Source organism: Trichechus manatus, unplaced genomic scaffold (assembly GCF_000243295.1).
Source record: "Trichechus manatus latirostris isolate Lorelei unplaced genomic scaffold, TriManLat1.0 scaffold00080, whole genome shotgun sequence".
Taxonomy (NCBI): domain Eukaryota; kingdom Metazoa; phylum Chordata; class Mammalia; order Sirenia; family Trichechidae; genus Trichechus; species Trichechus manatus.
The window spans coordinates 11,496,475-11,511,884 of NW_004444016.1; positions in this window are offsets into that span (position 1 = coordinate 11,496,475).

The following is a 15,410-nucleotide window of genomic DNA, read 5'->3' on the forward strand; positions in this document are numbered from 1 at the left end:
GTAAGTCCATCACAAAAGGATAAATATTGTATCAGAGTAGTGTTATAAAAACTCAAGAAAAGATTTACACACAGAAAAAAACAATCTTTGATGGTTATGAAGGATGGGTGGGGTGGGGAGGGGAAATCACTAACTAGATAGTAGACAAGCGTTAACTTTGGTGAAAGGAAAGATAATACACAATATAGGGGAAGTCACTACTACTTGACCAAGGAAAAGCCATAGAAGCTTCCTAAAAACCAAAACATCAAACCTGTTGCCGTCGAGTCGATTCTGAGACACAGCCAAACACCTTGAGAAACCGAGTTACTGGGGCTGAGGGCTGGGGGCCACGGCCTCGGGGGACATCTAAGTCAATTGGCATAACATAATTTATAAAGAAAATATTCTATATCCTACTTTGGGGAGTAGAGTCTGGGATCTTAAAAGCTTGTGAGCAGCCATCTAAAATACATCTATTGGTCCCATCACGTTCAGAGCAAAAGAGAATAAACAACACCAAGGAAAGAGCAAGAACACACAAGGAAAATATCAGGCCAAAGGACTAATGGACCATATGAACCACGGCCTCCACCAGCCTTAGCCCAGAACTAGATGGTGCCTGGCTATCACCACTGACCACTCTGACACGGATCACAATAGAGGGTTCCTGACAGAATGAGAGAAAAACGTAGAACTAAATTCAAAATCACAAAAAAAGACCAGTCTGACAGAGACTGGAGTGACCCTCAAAACTATGGCCCCTGGACACCCTGCTAACTCAGAACTAAAGCCACTCCCAAAGTCCACCTTTCAGCTAAAGATTAGACAGGCCTATAAAACAAACAGTAACACACATGAGGAACATGCATCTTAGTTCAGTCAAGCATAGGAGATCTAATGGGCAACAGCTGCCCAAAAGCAAAGACGAGAAGGCAGAAAGAGTCAGGAAACCTGGATGAATGGACACGGGGAACCCAAGATATAAAGGGAAAGGGGAGGAGTGCTGACACGTTGTGGGGATTGCAACCATTGTCACAAAACAATCCGTGTATAAATTTTTGAATGAGAAACTAATTTGCAATGCAAACTTCACCTAAATCACACACACACACACACACACACACACACACACAAAGGTAGAAAGCCCAGCTATGACTGCCGTAAGTGTAAAATACATATGTACTAGAATTTGAAGACTTAAAAAAAAAATCTCATTAGTAAATTTTTATATTGATTATAAAAAAAATGGTTTTACTAAGCTATTTACTAGGCTATTGTTTGACTTAAAGATGCTTTAGGAAATCTGTTTTCTCAAGGCTCAAGTTTCAAAAGAAGATCTCAGGGCAATGGCCTGGGTGGGTCACCCCAACTTTATGGACCCCAAAAATCTGGATTCCGGGAGAATTAAAACTCTGTTTCTCACCATTTTATGCCTTCTCCCATCTCTTCATACCTCCCACATGCTTTGCTCCACAGCTTACGAGATCAAGTCATGCTGCATTGGGAAATTAGAAGCCACCAGGGAAAAATTTTGCATCTTTCAACAACCAAAGGACCATACTGACCCACACTTGCAATCACCCTCTACTACTCCTTTCCAATCACGGTGGGATCAAGTCCCTCTTCTCAAAGCCCTTGTGCTCCAGATTCCATCCCCATCCTTCCATCAGTTCCTCTCTTTCCTTTCTGCTGGCTTATCCATCAGCAAACAAACATGCTCCAATATCTCCTGTCATAAAACCAGCAAATAACAAAACCAAAAATCTTCCCTTGACCCCACATATTCTTCTACATACGGCCCAATTTCTCTGTTCCTTTTTATATTAAAGTTCTCGAAAGGGTTGTTTACACATCCTGACTCCACATTCTAACCTTCAATTCACTCTTAAATTTATTAACAATCTGGCTTCCTTCCATATCCTCCAGTGGAACTGTACTTGTCAAGGTCTCCAGGGACTTCCATGTTGCCAAAGCAACATCCTCCTCTTAGTGGATCTTTCAGTTGTATTCAGCATAAAATGTTGTCCTTTTGGACATACTTTCCTTTCTTGGCTTTCACGATACTACTGTCGCCTGCTTTGTCTGCCGCTTAGTAAGCTACTCTTTCTATTACTGCTGGCTCCTTCCTATCTAATAGATCTCTATCTTTTGGTCCCCACGGCTGAGTCCTGGCTTCTCTCTCTTCTCTCCCTAGCTAGAGGAGGACATTTTATCAGTTCCCCATGGATTTAAATACCATGTTTATGCTAAGTCCTCCCAAATTTATAACTTTATAAGTTAGAATACTAAAAATGCAATGTGAACACAAGTGAACAAGATCTTTGTTAACATTGAAGGTTTAAAACTATGATGACCTAAACCATTCTAACAAGAAATTGCCCCCCCCTCAAAATAATCAAGAACATGATTTGAAATATGAATTTTATAATCAGTATTATTAACTAACATCTTAGCTCTTAATGTATAATATTTAAATTATGAATTAAGAGATTACTTAGTTTAGTATGAGATTATGATAAGGACATTTAAAACTATGCATCTAGAACTCGAAAACAAACTGCAATTTTTTTTTTAAAACAATGCTTGCAGTCATATTATTCTCAATCTGATACTTTAGAAAATTTCACTAGCTTTAATGATAATTATTTAGGTGCCTCTTCTGAAGTTTCTTAATTAACAGCTTTGCCAGAAACTGATGATTGCCAGAGACTGCTGAGATTTCTCTTTCCTCTCAGTAACAGAATCCCAATGTCTAGCAGAGAATATCACTGTCCAAAAAAAAATGTTATTTCCTAGCCTCACTTGGTGGTGCAAGCAATTTGCAATTGGCTGCTAACCTAAAGGATGGAGGTTCAAACTCACTCAGTGGCTTCACAGAAGGAAGGTCGGGTGAACTGCTTCCAAAAAGATTACAGCCAAAAAAACTCTATGGAGCAATTCTACTCTGTTACACACGGGGTTACCATAAGTTGGGGCTGACTCAAAGGCAGGTAACAACAACAACAAGACTTCCTTGCAACCATATGTGTCCTAAATTCTACCCAATGGTTTATAAATGTCAATGCTCAGGGACTTCCATAAAGCCCCCTTAAAGGGAAGAGGGACATACTTTTATTTTTTTCCTTTTTCTCCTCCGTCAGCTGTGTTATTAGTTATCTATTGTTGCATAACAAATTGCCCCAGAAGTTTAGTGCCTTAAAATAACTTTTAGTATCTCACAGCTTCTGTGTGGGTCAAGAATCCAGGGATGGCTTAGCTGAGATCTCTAGCTGGAATCTCTCACAAGGCTGCAATCAAGGTGTTGGCTTGGGCTATAGTCATCTCAAGCTCAAGTAGGGAAGGATCTGTTTTCCAGATTCAGTCACATGTTGTTGGAAGGATTCAATTGCTCAATTGGACTGAGGTTGTTGGACTGAGGGCTTCTGGTCCTCACTTGTTATTGGCCAGAGACCATCCTCAGTTCTTTGCCACATAAGTCACTACATAGGGCAGCTCTAAACATGCAGCTTGCCTCATCAAAGCAAGCAAGCAAGAAGACAAGAGAGGGAGTGTCCGCAGAAGGGAAAGTGCTAGCAAGACAGAAGTCACTATCTTTTGCAACTGAATCATGGAAATCATGTCCCATAACTTTTCCCACATTTTCTTCATTAGAAGCAAAGCACTAGGTCCAGCTCACACTCAAGGGAATGGGATTACACAAGGGTGTGAATATAATGAGACAGCGATCATTGGGACTCAGGTCAGAGGCTGCCTATCTCAGCTGGAATACAGATGCGTTGACAGGAACTCAAGCAATCTTACTGGAACTTGAGAAGGCAGAGCAGCGAGATAGAAGACCATGGAGCAATTTACCAACCCCAGATTATCAATTTCTGTACTTCTTTTACATATGAGGGAAATAAACTTCCCTCTAATTTAAGCCACCGTGACTTGTGGTTTTACTGTCATATGCTGACAATCTTAATCCTATCTGGTATAATAGTCAAAGATAAAAAGACACACACCATTGGTACAGAACTTCCTTTTTTTGCTGCAATAAATATGGTTCAAATAATGTATTAAAAACAAATAGTGATGAACTAGAAAACTTTTTTTTTTTTTGGTACCAGATTACTTTTGGCGTATACATAGAATACATTGCTGGAGATCGGAAGAAGCAGCTTTTAGAACAGATGATACAGGATCGGAGTTATGCTCTATGGCCAGGTGAAAATCCAGATGCTTCTAGCTTGTCTTGTTGTCTGCTATTTGCTAGATTAGGTTTCAATAATAAACAACACAAAGAACTGTCTGTCTTATTCTCTTATGTGATTAAATTAATGACAACCAAAGAAGGTGCATTTGTGAGAGTAAATAACTTCTAAAATGAAAACAATGTTTCATGAGAAACATATTTAAATATATTCATTGATAGAGTGGTTCCTCTGACTAGTATTTCTTAAAAAATGTTTCTGGAATAAAGTTTGGAAATCCTGGTGGCACAGTGGTTGAGAGCTATGGCTGCTAACCAAAAGGCTGGCAGTTCAAATCCACCAGGTGCTCCTTGGAAACTCTATGGGGCAGTCCTACTCTGTCCTTTAGGGTCACTGTGAGTCGGAATCGACTTGATGGCAACAAGTTTGGGGTTTTTTTTGGTTTGGAATAAAGTTATACAGATAACACTAAACTTGAAATCCATCCATTGCATCATTCATATATAAGCTAATAGAGTCGAGAAGTCAAAGCTACAAATGCACAAGTGGCTACACACCGATGTGATTAATTTTATCAAATCAAGACTTAGAATATAGTGGACTCCAAATATCATTTTGTAATGAGATGGAGAGAGACCATGACAGCCTTTTATACCACTCAGAGGTTCACTTAAAAAGTTGTGGAACTTAAAGGTAAGATACACATTTTTATTTTACAAAAATATAAAGATGCAAAATTTACTGATCTTTTTTGTAATGACAAGAGACTGTCAGTTTTAGGTTACCCAGAGACATTTTAAAAATAAACACAATCTATCCCTTCATTGTAAAAGTTACATTTTAATAATATATGGAGAAGAGACCGTTTTACAAGAGAATTTTTGTTTTGCATAGAGCATTTGTAAAACAGATAATTGGAAATGTTTCTATTGTTTTCTGATGACAATCATGTGCCACCTATAAAACCTATAAAGCCCTTCATGTTTGCACACACACACACAAGAACAAACAGAATGTATTAGTTTTCTATTGCTATGTAATAACTTGCCACAATTTTACCAGATTAAAACAATATACACACAATTATTATCTCAGTTTTCATGGGTCAGGAGTCTGGGCATGGTTTAGGATCTGCTGCTTAGAGTCTCTCACAGCTGGACTGTGTTTTCATTTGGAGGCTCAACAGGGGAAGAGTTCACTTCCAAGCTCAGTAAGGTTGTTGGCAGAATTCATTTCTTTATGGCTGTATGACTTGTGGGCTAAAGCTTTTTGCTGGCTATGGGCCGGAGGCTACCCCTAGGTCCTAGAGGCTACCCATAGTCCCTTGCCATGTAGGTCTCTCCAACATGGCTGTATACTTCCTCAAGACTCAAGGAGGGTCTCTTACTCCAGTCTTCTAAGACTGTCTTATACAACAGAAAGTAATTACAAGAGTGATGTACCTTCTCTTTGCCATATTCCGTTGGTTGGAAGCAAGTCACAAGTCATGCTCACATTCAAGGGGAGGACGTTAGACAAAGTTGTGGATACTAGGAGGGGCAATTATTAAGGGTCACCTTAGGGTTTGTATGACACACAGAATTTTCCAATAACTTTGCAAACCTTCATAATAAAGAGTTCCAGTGGGCTTTGAATCTATTTGTTAAAACTATAAGAATGTAGCTGAAAAAAACCACTGATGGAGATCAGGGAAGTAGATATTTACTCACTAAATTATTACAAACTACAAAAGTAGTTAAGCATTGGGCTGCTAACTGAAAGATGCATGGTTCAAAACCACCAGCGGCTCCAGGGGAGAAAGATGTGGCAGTCTGCTCCTGTAAATATTACAGCCTTAGAAACCCTATGGGCAGTTCTACTCTGTCCTATAGGGTTGCTATGAGTTGGAAGTGACTTGACAGCAAAGAGTTGTTTTTTTTTTTTAATCACATGATGCATGATTGGGATTGAAAAATTAAGATATCAAATGCAGCTAATAACGCACCTCTTTAATTTAGATCTATTTATTTTTGGGAGATGTCCTTTTTTCATTTTTGACAAGCCATTAAAACCAAGAATCAAAATAAACTAAACTTAGTGACAGATCTTTGAATTGCTGAATTACAAGTGTTATAAGTGTTAAATCAATATTTTCCAATATAACAAGTCTTATTTTATCATACTGTATTTACCAATAATAGTTATGGTAATGAAAGAAAATTCTTGAAATCACCAATAAACAAAAATTTTAAAGATGTAAAGTATTATTCGTTTCATCTGTATCCATCCTATTTGGTTTGTGTTTTTGTATGTTTTAGAATACACATATTTATAACAATCCATGTATACAACTTCTAAATACATAAATATGTATATGTTGGGGATACATGTTCATTTTTTCCCTCATAAGCATGTACTGTAGAACAAGTTTAGCACCCACTGCTCTAGCTCTGTGCTGTCCAATACAGTAGCCACTAGCCACATGTAGCTATTGAACACCTGAAATGAGGCAAGTCTGAATTGAGACGTGCTGTAAGTGTAAAATACACACTAAATTGCTCAGACTTGGTTAAAAAGTGAAATATCTCATTAATAATTGTTTATATTGATTGCATATTGAAACGGTAATATTTTGGATATATTGGATTAAATAAAATGTAATGTAAAAAATTAATTTCACTTGTAACTTTTTAATGTAGCTACTAAAAACATTAAAATTGTATATATGGCTTACATTCTGTATCTATTGGACAGTGCTGCTCTCGATGATTTGGCAAAGTGTTATAAAAAGCAGAAAGGCTAGTTAATTGTACTTTCTAGAGAAAACAATGATGGGATTAATCCAAGTGATTTGTAAGTGAGTCCCGGCCTCATCTGAAATGATTTGCTATGCTTCATGTTTTTGCAGATAATTTTTTGTCCTCACTCATCAATAGCGAATAGCGTGATATTTTAATCTTCATTTGATGGTTGAAGCAAATTCTAAACAGATAAACTGATTTCCTCTCTGGGCCATACCCTCTGCTCACTGCCATCAGAAGAACTGATAGTGATTGCTCTGATAACACCAAAATTTAGACTTGGGTTTTAGGATTAGCAGCTAAGTATCTTCAGGGAAATACCCCAATAGCATGTGTGTGTTTGCGGAAATTTACTCACATCAATACAGTACAGGGTTATTGTTATTGTTGTGTGCTATCGAGTTGATTCCGACTTACTGAGACCCTGTAGGACAGAGTAGAACTTCCCCATAGGGTTTCCTAAGCTGTAATCTTTATGATAGCAGATTGCCAGGTCTTTTCTCCCAACAACATAGTGAACAAACTTTATTAACTATTAATAAAAATATTCCAACTATTAAAAAAAAAGCTAAACCAGTTGCCTTGAGTTGATTCTAACTCATGGCAACCCCATGTATGTCAGAGTAGAACTGTGCTCCATAGGATTTTCAATGGCTGTGATCTTCTGGAAGTAGATCCCCAGGCCTTTCTTCCAAGGTGCCTCTGAGTGGATTTGAACCACCAATCTTTCAGTTAGTAACTGAGCACTTAATCATTTGCATCACCCAGGGACTCATGTACCAAATATAGAGCAAAGTAAAAAGCAAATTCTGCCAGGTATACTATGTTGTTGTTGTTAGGTGCCATCAGGTCAATTTTTGACTCATAGTGACCCCATGTGGTATAGTAGAACTGCCCCATAGAGTTTTCTAGGTTGTAATCTTTACAGGAGAAGATCACCAGGTCTTTCTCCCGTGGAGCTGCTGGGTGAGTTTGAACCACAAACCTTTTGGTTAGTAACTTAATCATTGCACCACCAGGGCTCCTTAAGTATATCATTCAAGGTAGTAATCTATTTTAGAAAAACAAACAAACAAAACTTGCCTTATAATTAGTTTATTTAAGCTACTATTTTGTATAGTCCAGTATCAGCTTTGATAACATTTTCTTTCCAAATTCATTTATTACCTAGTAACTTGTTAAGGAATTTTGTTAGAAAGAAAATGAAAATCCTTACAACTGGACCAATAAACAACATCATGGTAAATAGTGAAGAAATTAAAGTTGTCAAGGATTTCGTTCTTCTTGGATCAACAATCAATGCCCATGGAAGCAGTAGTCAAGAAATCAAACAATGTATTTCACTGGGCAAATCTGCTGTAAAAGACCTCTGTAAAGTGCTTAAAAGCGAAGATGCCACTTTGATGATTACGGTGCATCTGGCCCAACCTATGGTATTTTCAATCACCTCATATGACATGTGAAAGCTGGACAATGAGTAAGGAAGACCTAAGAAGAATTGATGCATTTGAATTATGGTGTTGGTGAAGTATGTTGACTATACCATGGACTGCCAGAAGAATGAACAAGGCTGTCTTGGAAGAAGTACAGCCAGAATGCTCCTTAGAACGGAGGATCATGAGACTTCATCATACATTCTTTGGACATGTTATCAGGAGAGACCAGTCCCTGGAGAAGGACATCATTCTTGGTAAAGTAGAGGTCAGTTAAAAAGAGGAAGACCTTCAATGAGATACACTGACACAGTGGCTGCAACAATGGACTCAAACACAGCAATGATTGTGAGGATGGTGCAGGACCGGTCAGTGTTTCGTTCTGCTGTATGTATGGTCACTATGAGTTGGAGCCAACTCGACCACACCTAACAACAACAACAACTCTGTTAAGTGATATATAATCTTCACTTTCTGTCCCTGGATTTCGGAGCAAATCCTCTCTCCAGAATATCTTTCAGTAGCCTTCCTGGTGAAGGAAATCTTCCCCTTCATTTTTTTTCAAAAGCAACCTTGCACTTTGGGCGTCTCTCCAATCAGGGTCTCCTTGCTGGCATTATCTATGCAGCTGGACTCTCTCTAAGCTGCTCTTAAACTCTGGAAGTCTGTGATAATGTTCTCCCTTGGGGAATTATAATAAAGTCTAGTTATTAGAAAGTTTTTCATATGTTGATCCAATTTCTACTTTTCTGTAATTTCCAATTGGCCTTAGGTCTTCCCCTTAGAGGTATTCAGAATACACCTCTTACTTCACAGATAGTTCTAATAATTCTAAATCTACTATTCCCTGGGCTGCTTAGTTCCTCTAATTATTAATCTTGTTCATTATACAGATATTTATTAGATCTTTACACAAGCACAGCAGCAAATAAAGTAAAAGCCTGGTCCAATGGACAGATAGCATGGTTTCAGACCTTTTAAAAATGTCTTCAAGGCATGTGGCAGCCAGAACCTAATTCAATACTAGACATGGGACCTGACCAACGTGGAGTAAAATGGGACTATCTTCTTCCTCTTTATAAAATTTATACCTGTATTTATTCTGCCCAAAATAACATTCACTCGTTTAGCAGATTTGTGGGCATGAAAGAGAACTCTGTTAGCCTAGCTTTATACATTTCTCTAAAACCACTGTATCTTTGTGAGTGTCTGTGTAGCTGTCCTGTCTCCACACTAGATTGAAATCTGGGTGGAATTGAAGGTAATATCTTCTAAGTCTTTTCATTCTTGTACTGTGATGAATACTGGGCACTGCGTACAAAATTAGTGCTAGCTGGCTGGGGCCGGCTTCATGGGAGTGTGACCTGTGCACTTGGTTTAATGCTCTGCTGTGGCTGTCTATGTCCTTAATAGTTTTTGAGCCAGGGGCCCCACATTTTCATTTTGCTCTGGGCCCCACAAATTATGTAGCCAGTCCTGTGGCTGACTTTTAAAAGGAAGACATTTGTGAAGGGTCAATTGGGCTAAAATTTAGATGACCTGGATTCTGCCCCATGGTCTGCCACTAACTAGCTAGATCAATGCTCATTTATCTCCCTACCTGAAAGATCTTTTCTTCTAGCTCAAAAAATCATGCAACGCTGCTTTAGCAAAAGGATTTCTATAGAGGGTGTCTGCAGTTTTTGCCTGCCAAGCATTCATTCCCTAATTTTCTTCCAGAACTGCTTTTTCTCATTCTCTGCTCAAGTGGTTACTAGGTTCAGGCAGCTACACCCACTACATCCCTCATGCCTCATCTGGGTGGTTCATGTCTGGCCAATCAGCATATTTTACCCCCCTGGAACAGTGACTGGTTCAGAAATGGGCATATGGCCCACTCTGGTCCAATGGAATTTGACTATAGGATTTTTGTGAACTGTTGGGGGTAGTGGTTCTTTCCTCTGGTACTTCTAAGAGGAAGGCCTGGAGACACTGGTAATATGACCTTACCTCTATGAAGGGAAACCTGCCTGAGAACAAAGCTAACCTAGAGGAAGATTAGCTGAGAGTGGAAGAGAGTGAGACCAAGTCCTGAGGACTTGGTTTGAGCCCCTGGTTAAGCAGCTGTGCCTATAGCGTGGACCTATCAGTTATAGGCGCCAATAAAGCATCTGAGCCTATTGATTTGGGTGTCTGTCATTGCAACCACACAACAATAGAACTTTTTCACCCTAGTGCATGGAAGAGTGCTTCCCACATAGGAGACAATAAATGAATGAAAAGAGTGCTCTGTCATGGAAGTAACCATAAGATAGAAATATAAATGGTGCAAGACGAAAAGTTTCTGAAGACATTCCTAAGATTTCCTTTGTTGTTAGACATATTTTATAGCCCCAGGGGTCACTAAAAAGTTGTTGTTGTTGTTGTTGTTAGGTGCCTTCTAGTTGGTTCCGCCTCATATGTACAACAGAATGAAACACCGCCTGGTCCTGTGCCATTCTCTTAAATGTTGCTGTGTTTGAGCCCATTGTTGCAGCCACTGTGTCAGTCCATCTCGTTGAAGGTCTTCCTTTTTTTCACTGACCCTCTACTTAACCAAACATGATGTCCTTTTCCAGGGATTGGTCCCTCCTAATAACATGTCCAAAGTATGTGAGACGAAGTCTCCCCATTCTCACATCTAAGGAACATTCTGGCTGTACTTCTTCCAAGACAGATTTGTTCATTCTTTTGGCAGTCCATAGTGTATTCAATATTGTTCACCAACACCATAATTCAAAGGCATCAATTCTTCTTTGGTATTCTTTATTAATCATCCAGCTTTCACATGCTTATGAGGAAATTGAAAATACCATGGCTTGGGTCAGGTTCACCTTAGTCCTCAAAGTGACATCTTTGCTTTTTAACACTTCAGAGAGGTCTTTTGCAGAAGACTCCCCCAATGCAATATGTCATATGATTTCTTGACTGCTGTTTCCATGGGCATTGATTGTGGATCCAAGTAAAATGGAATCTTTGACAATTTCAATATTTTCTCTGTTTATCATGATGTTGCTTATTGGTCCAGTCGTGAGAATTTTTGTTTTCTTTATGTTGAGGTGTAATCCATACTAAAGGCTGTAGTCTTTGATCTTCATCAGTAAGTGCTTCAAGTCCTCTTCGCTTTTATCAAGCAAGGCTGTGTCATCTGCATATCGCAGATTGTTAATGAGTCTTCCTCCAATCCCAATGCTGTGTTCTTCAAAGAGTCAGGCTTCTCAGATTATTTGCTCGGCATATAGATTAAATAAGTATGGTGAAAGGATACAACTCTGATGCTTATCTTACCTGATTTTAAACCATGCAGTGTACCCTTTTTCTGTTCAAACGACTTCCTCTTGGTCTATGTACAGGTTCTGCATGAGCACAACTAAGTGTTCTGGAATTCCTGTTCTTCACAGTGTTATCCATAATTTGTAATGATCCACCCAGTCAAGTACCTTTTCATAGTCAATAAAACACGGATAAACATCTTTCCGGTATTTTCTACTTTCAGTCAAGATCCATCTGACATCATCAATGATATCTTTCATTCCAAGTCCTGTTCTGAATTTGGCTTGAATTTTTGGCAGTTCCCTGTTGATGTACTGCTGAACCCATTTTTGAATTATCGTCAGCAAAATTTTACTATTTCTATCCTAAAGTAGAATGCTGTTAGTAATAGGATAATATCCATATGTCTGCAAGGAAGAACAGTTAATACAACTCCTATTCAAATTTGCACACCAACTATTAGTGCCAAAGATGAAGAAATTGAATATTTTTACCAACTTCTGCATTCTGAAATTGATCAAACATGCAACCAAGATGCATTGATAATTTCTGGTGATTGGAATGCAAATGTTGCAAACAAAGAAGAAGGACTGGTAGTTGGAAAATATAGTCTTGTGATAGAATCCACGCCAGAGATCACATGACAGAATTTTACAAGACCAATGACTTCTTCATTGCAAATACCTTTTTGTCAATAACATAAATGGTGACCATACACGTAGGTATTGCTGGATGTAATACATGGAATCAAATCGACTACATCTGTGGAAAGAAACTATGGAGAAGCTCAATATCATCAGTCAGAACAAGGCCAGGGACTGACTGGAATGGACCATCAATTGCTCCTATGTAAGTTCAAATTGAAGCTGAACAAAATTAAAACAAGTCCATGAGAGCCAAAGTATAACCTTGAGTATATCCCACCTGAATTTAGAGACCATCTCAAGAATAGATTTGACACACTGAACACTAATGACCAAAGACCAGACAAGTTATGGGATGACATCTAGGACATCATACATGAAGAAAGTAAAAGGTCATTTAAAAGACCAGAAAGAAAGAAAAGACCAAAATGAACATTAGAAAAGACTCTGAAACTCGCTCTTGAACACAGAGTAGCTAAAGTGAATGGAAGAAATGATGAAGTAAAAGAGCTGAACAGAAGATTTCAAAGGGCAGCTCAAGAAGACAAAGTAGAATATTATAATGAAAACCAAAAAGGGAAGAACACGCTCAGCATTTCAAAGAACTGAAGAAAAAAATTCAAGCCTCGAGTTGCAATATTGAAGGATTCTGTGGGCAAAATATTGAATGACACAAGAAGCATCAAAAGAAAATGGAAGGAACACACAGAGTCACTGTACTAAAAAGAATTGGTCAATGTTCAACCATTTCAAGAGGTAGGATTAATCAAGAACTGATGGTATTGAAAGAAGAGGCACAAACTTCACTGAAGGCATTGGCGAAAAACAAGACTCCAGGAATTGACAGAATGTCAATTGAGATATTTCAATAAAGGGATTCAATGCTGGAAGCACTCACTTGTTCATGCCAAGAAATTTGGATGACAGCTTCCTGGCCAACCGACTGGAAGAGATCCATATTTGTGCCCATTCCAAAGGAAGGTGATCAAACAGAATGTGGAAATTATCCAACAATATCATTAGTATCACATACAAGTAAAATTTTGCTGAAGATAATTAAAAAATAGTTGCCTACACTTTATCTACCGTGTAGTCTTATATGTTGAAAGGTAATGAAGAAGCTTAATTCAGTGGTTATCTTTAAAATACCCAGACCGACTAGAAAAACTAAAACATTATTTCCTTGGTATTGCTCTATTTTAAAATGTTTCTTTGCTCCCTAAAAAGAAGAAGGTCCTCAGGGTTTCCTCTCGGGCATGAGCTCTCAGCTTTCACTATCAAGCGGCAGATGACTATGGAAAGGGTTGAGAGGAGAGTTTGACTCAGAACGAAAAAAACATGTAAAACCATGATAACCTTCTAATAGTGGAACTGAACATCTCAGAAAGTAAGGAGCTCTTTGTCCTCCAGGCATTTGAATCAGGACATGTGATCTCTGCAGAGAACACTGGAGAAAGGTAATAGGTAACCGGAAATTCGATAGTTCCCTGATTCTGCAAACCTTGGGACAAGCCGGAGGAAATCCTGATATGCTCACAATTTGGTCTGTGTACATGGTTCTGGTGACAAGTGGAAGAGAGGAGAAATCTTACACTTAGCAGCAATGTTGTTGCTGCTAGATGCCATCGAGTTGGCTCTGACTCTTGGCAACGCCATGTACAACAGAAGGATAGGTTGCCCAGTCCCTCGCCATCTTCATGATCATTGGCATGTTTGAGTCCATTGTTGAGGCCACTGTGTATTTTGAGCACCTTCCAACCTAGGGAGCTCATCTTCCAGCTTTGTCTTGGACAATATTCTTTGTGATCCACAAGGTTTTTATCGGCTAATTTTCAGAAGTAGATCTCCAGGCCTTTCTTTCTTCTCTTTGTCTGGAAGCTCTGTTGAAACCTGTCCACCATGGGTGATCCTACTGATATTTGAAATACCAACAACATACTTTCCAGCATCATAGCAACAACAAGCCACCACACTAAAACAAACCTACAGACGGGTGGTGGTCAGCAGCGATAAGACCCTCTCAAGGATTCCAATAATTTTCCATCTATCTTGGCTCACCACTTATTCTCCAGCATCTAGCAGAGTTATTGGACTAAAACTTAGCATGCAGAAATTATTTGTTAAAAGACTGAATGAATAAATGAATGCATCCCTCAGCAGTTATGAGCTCTGGCGGTCCTACATTTATTTCTCCTTACTTTTCCATTAAATAATTAATCCTGTAACGTCTTGTGGCATATCATCATACTTATTCTGCACTATATTATTTAACTTCTCATCTACTTATGTCTTATGTTCTAAAATGGATAATGAGTTCTTTGAAGCAGGTCATATATTCCTTTATAAGGCCCTCAGTACTCAAACACTCAAAGTCACTCGTGTAGTGTAAATTAATGACAATGTTCATGGAGACCACAAATAGTGTAAACGCTGCCTGCCTCCCCCTTAAGAGAATCCCAAAGCCCCACTGAGGATGTTACATGGTTCCTCCTCTACAGCCTAGGATGTCTGAAGTTCCCAAATTCTAATTACCCTTGGACTAATTGCCAACATGGCTGGATTTTAAAACCAAGTGCAGAGAGATTAGCAGATCATCAAAAATAAAAGGTGGCGCTGAATAATTTAGGGATGGTCTAAATAAGACCCTCCATTTGGCTGTGAGTAAACCCAGGCTGACCTACAAAATGAAAATGTTTGCCCATGGTCACAGAGCAACTGCAAGAACCCAGAGATACTGACCCCAGGAACTAAACTCCTGTGGGCGTTTCAAGCTCCTGGATCAAGGATATTGCATCGGTAATGGTTTTACTTTTTATTTACTAGATTTAATTTTTTAAAAAATTCCTTTGCAAATGCCCCATCAGCAAGCACAATAGAAAAGGGATTGCCTTGAATATAAAACGCTCAGGGGATTATGCTTCCCCTTTTCTACAAATCAAAAAGATGAAAGATTGAACGTCAAGACTTGTACCACACAAGCCCTTTCTGGAGAGATTGAAAAGGTTTTATTGCACTCTCTGAAAGTTAGTACTTGCATTTCAAAAAGAAAATAAAAATGATAAATACTTCTCCTTGAGTTCAAAGACA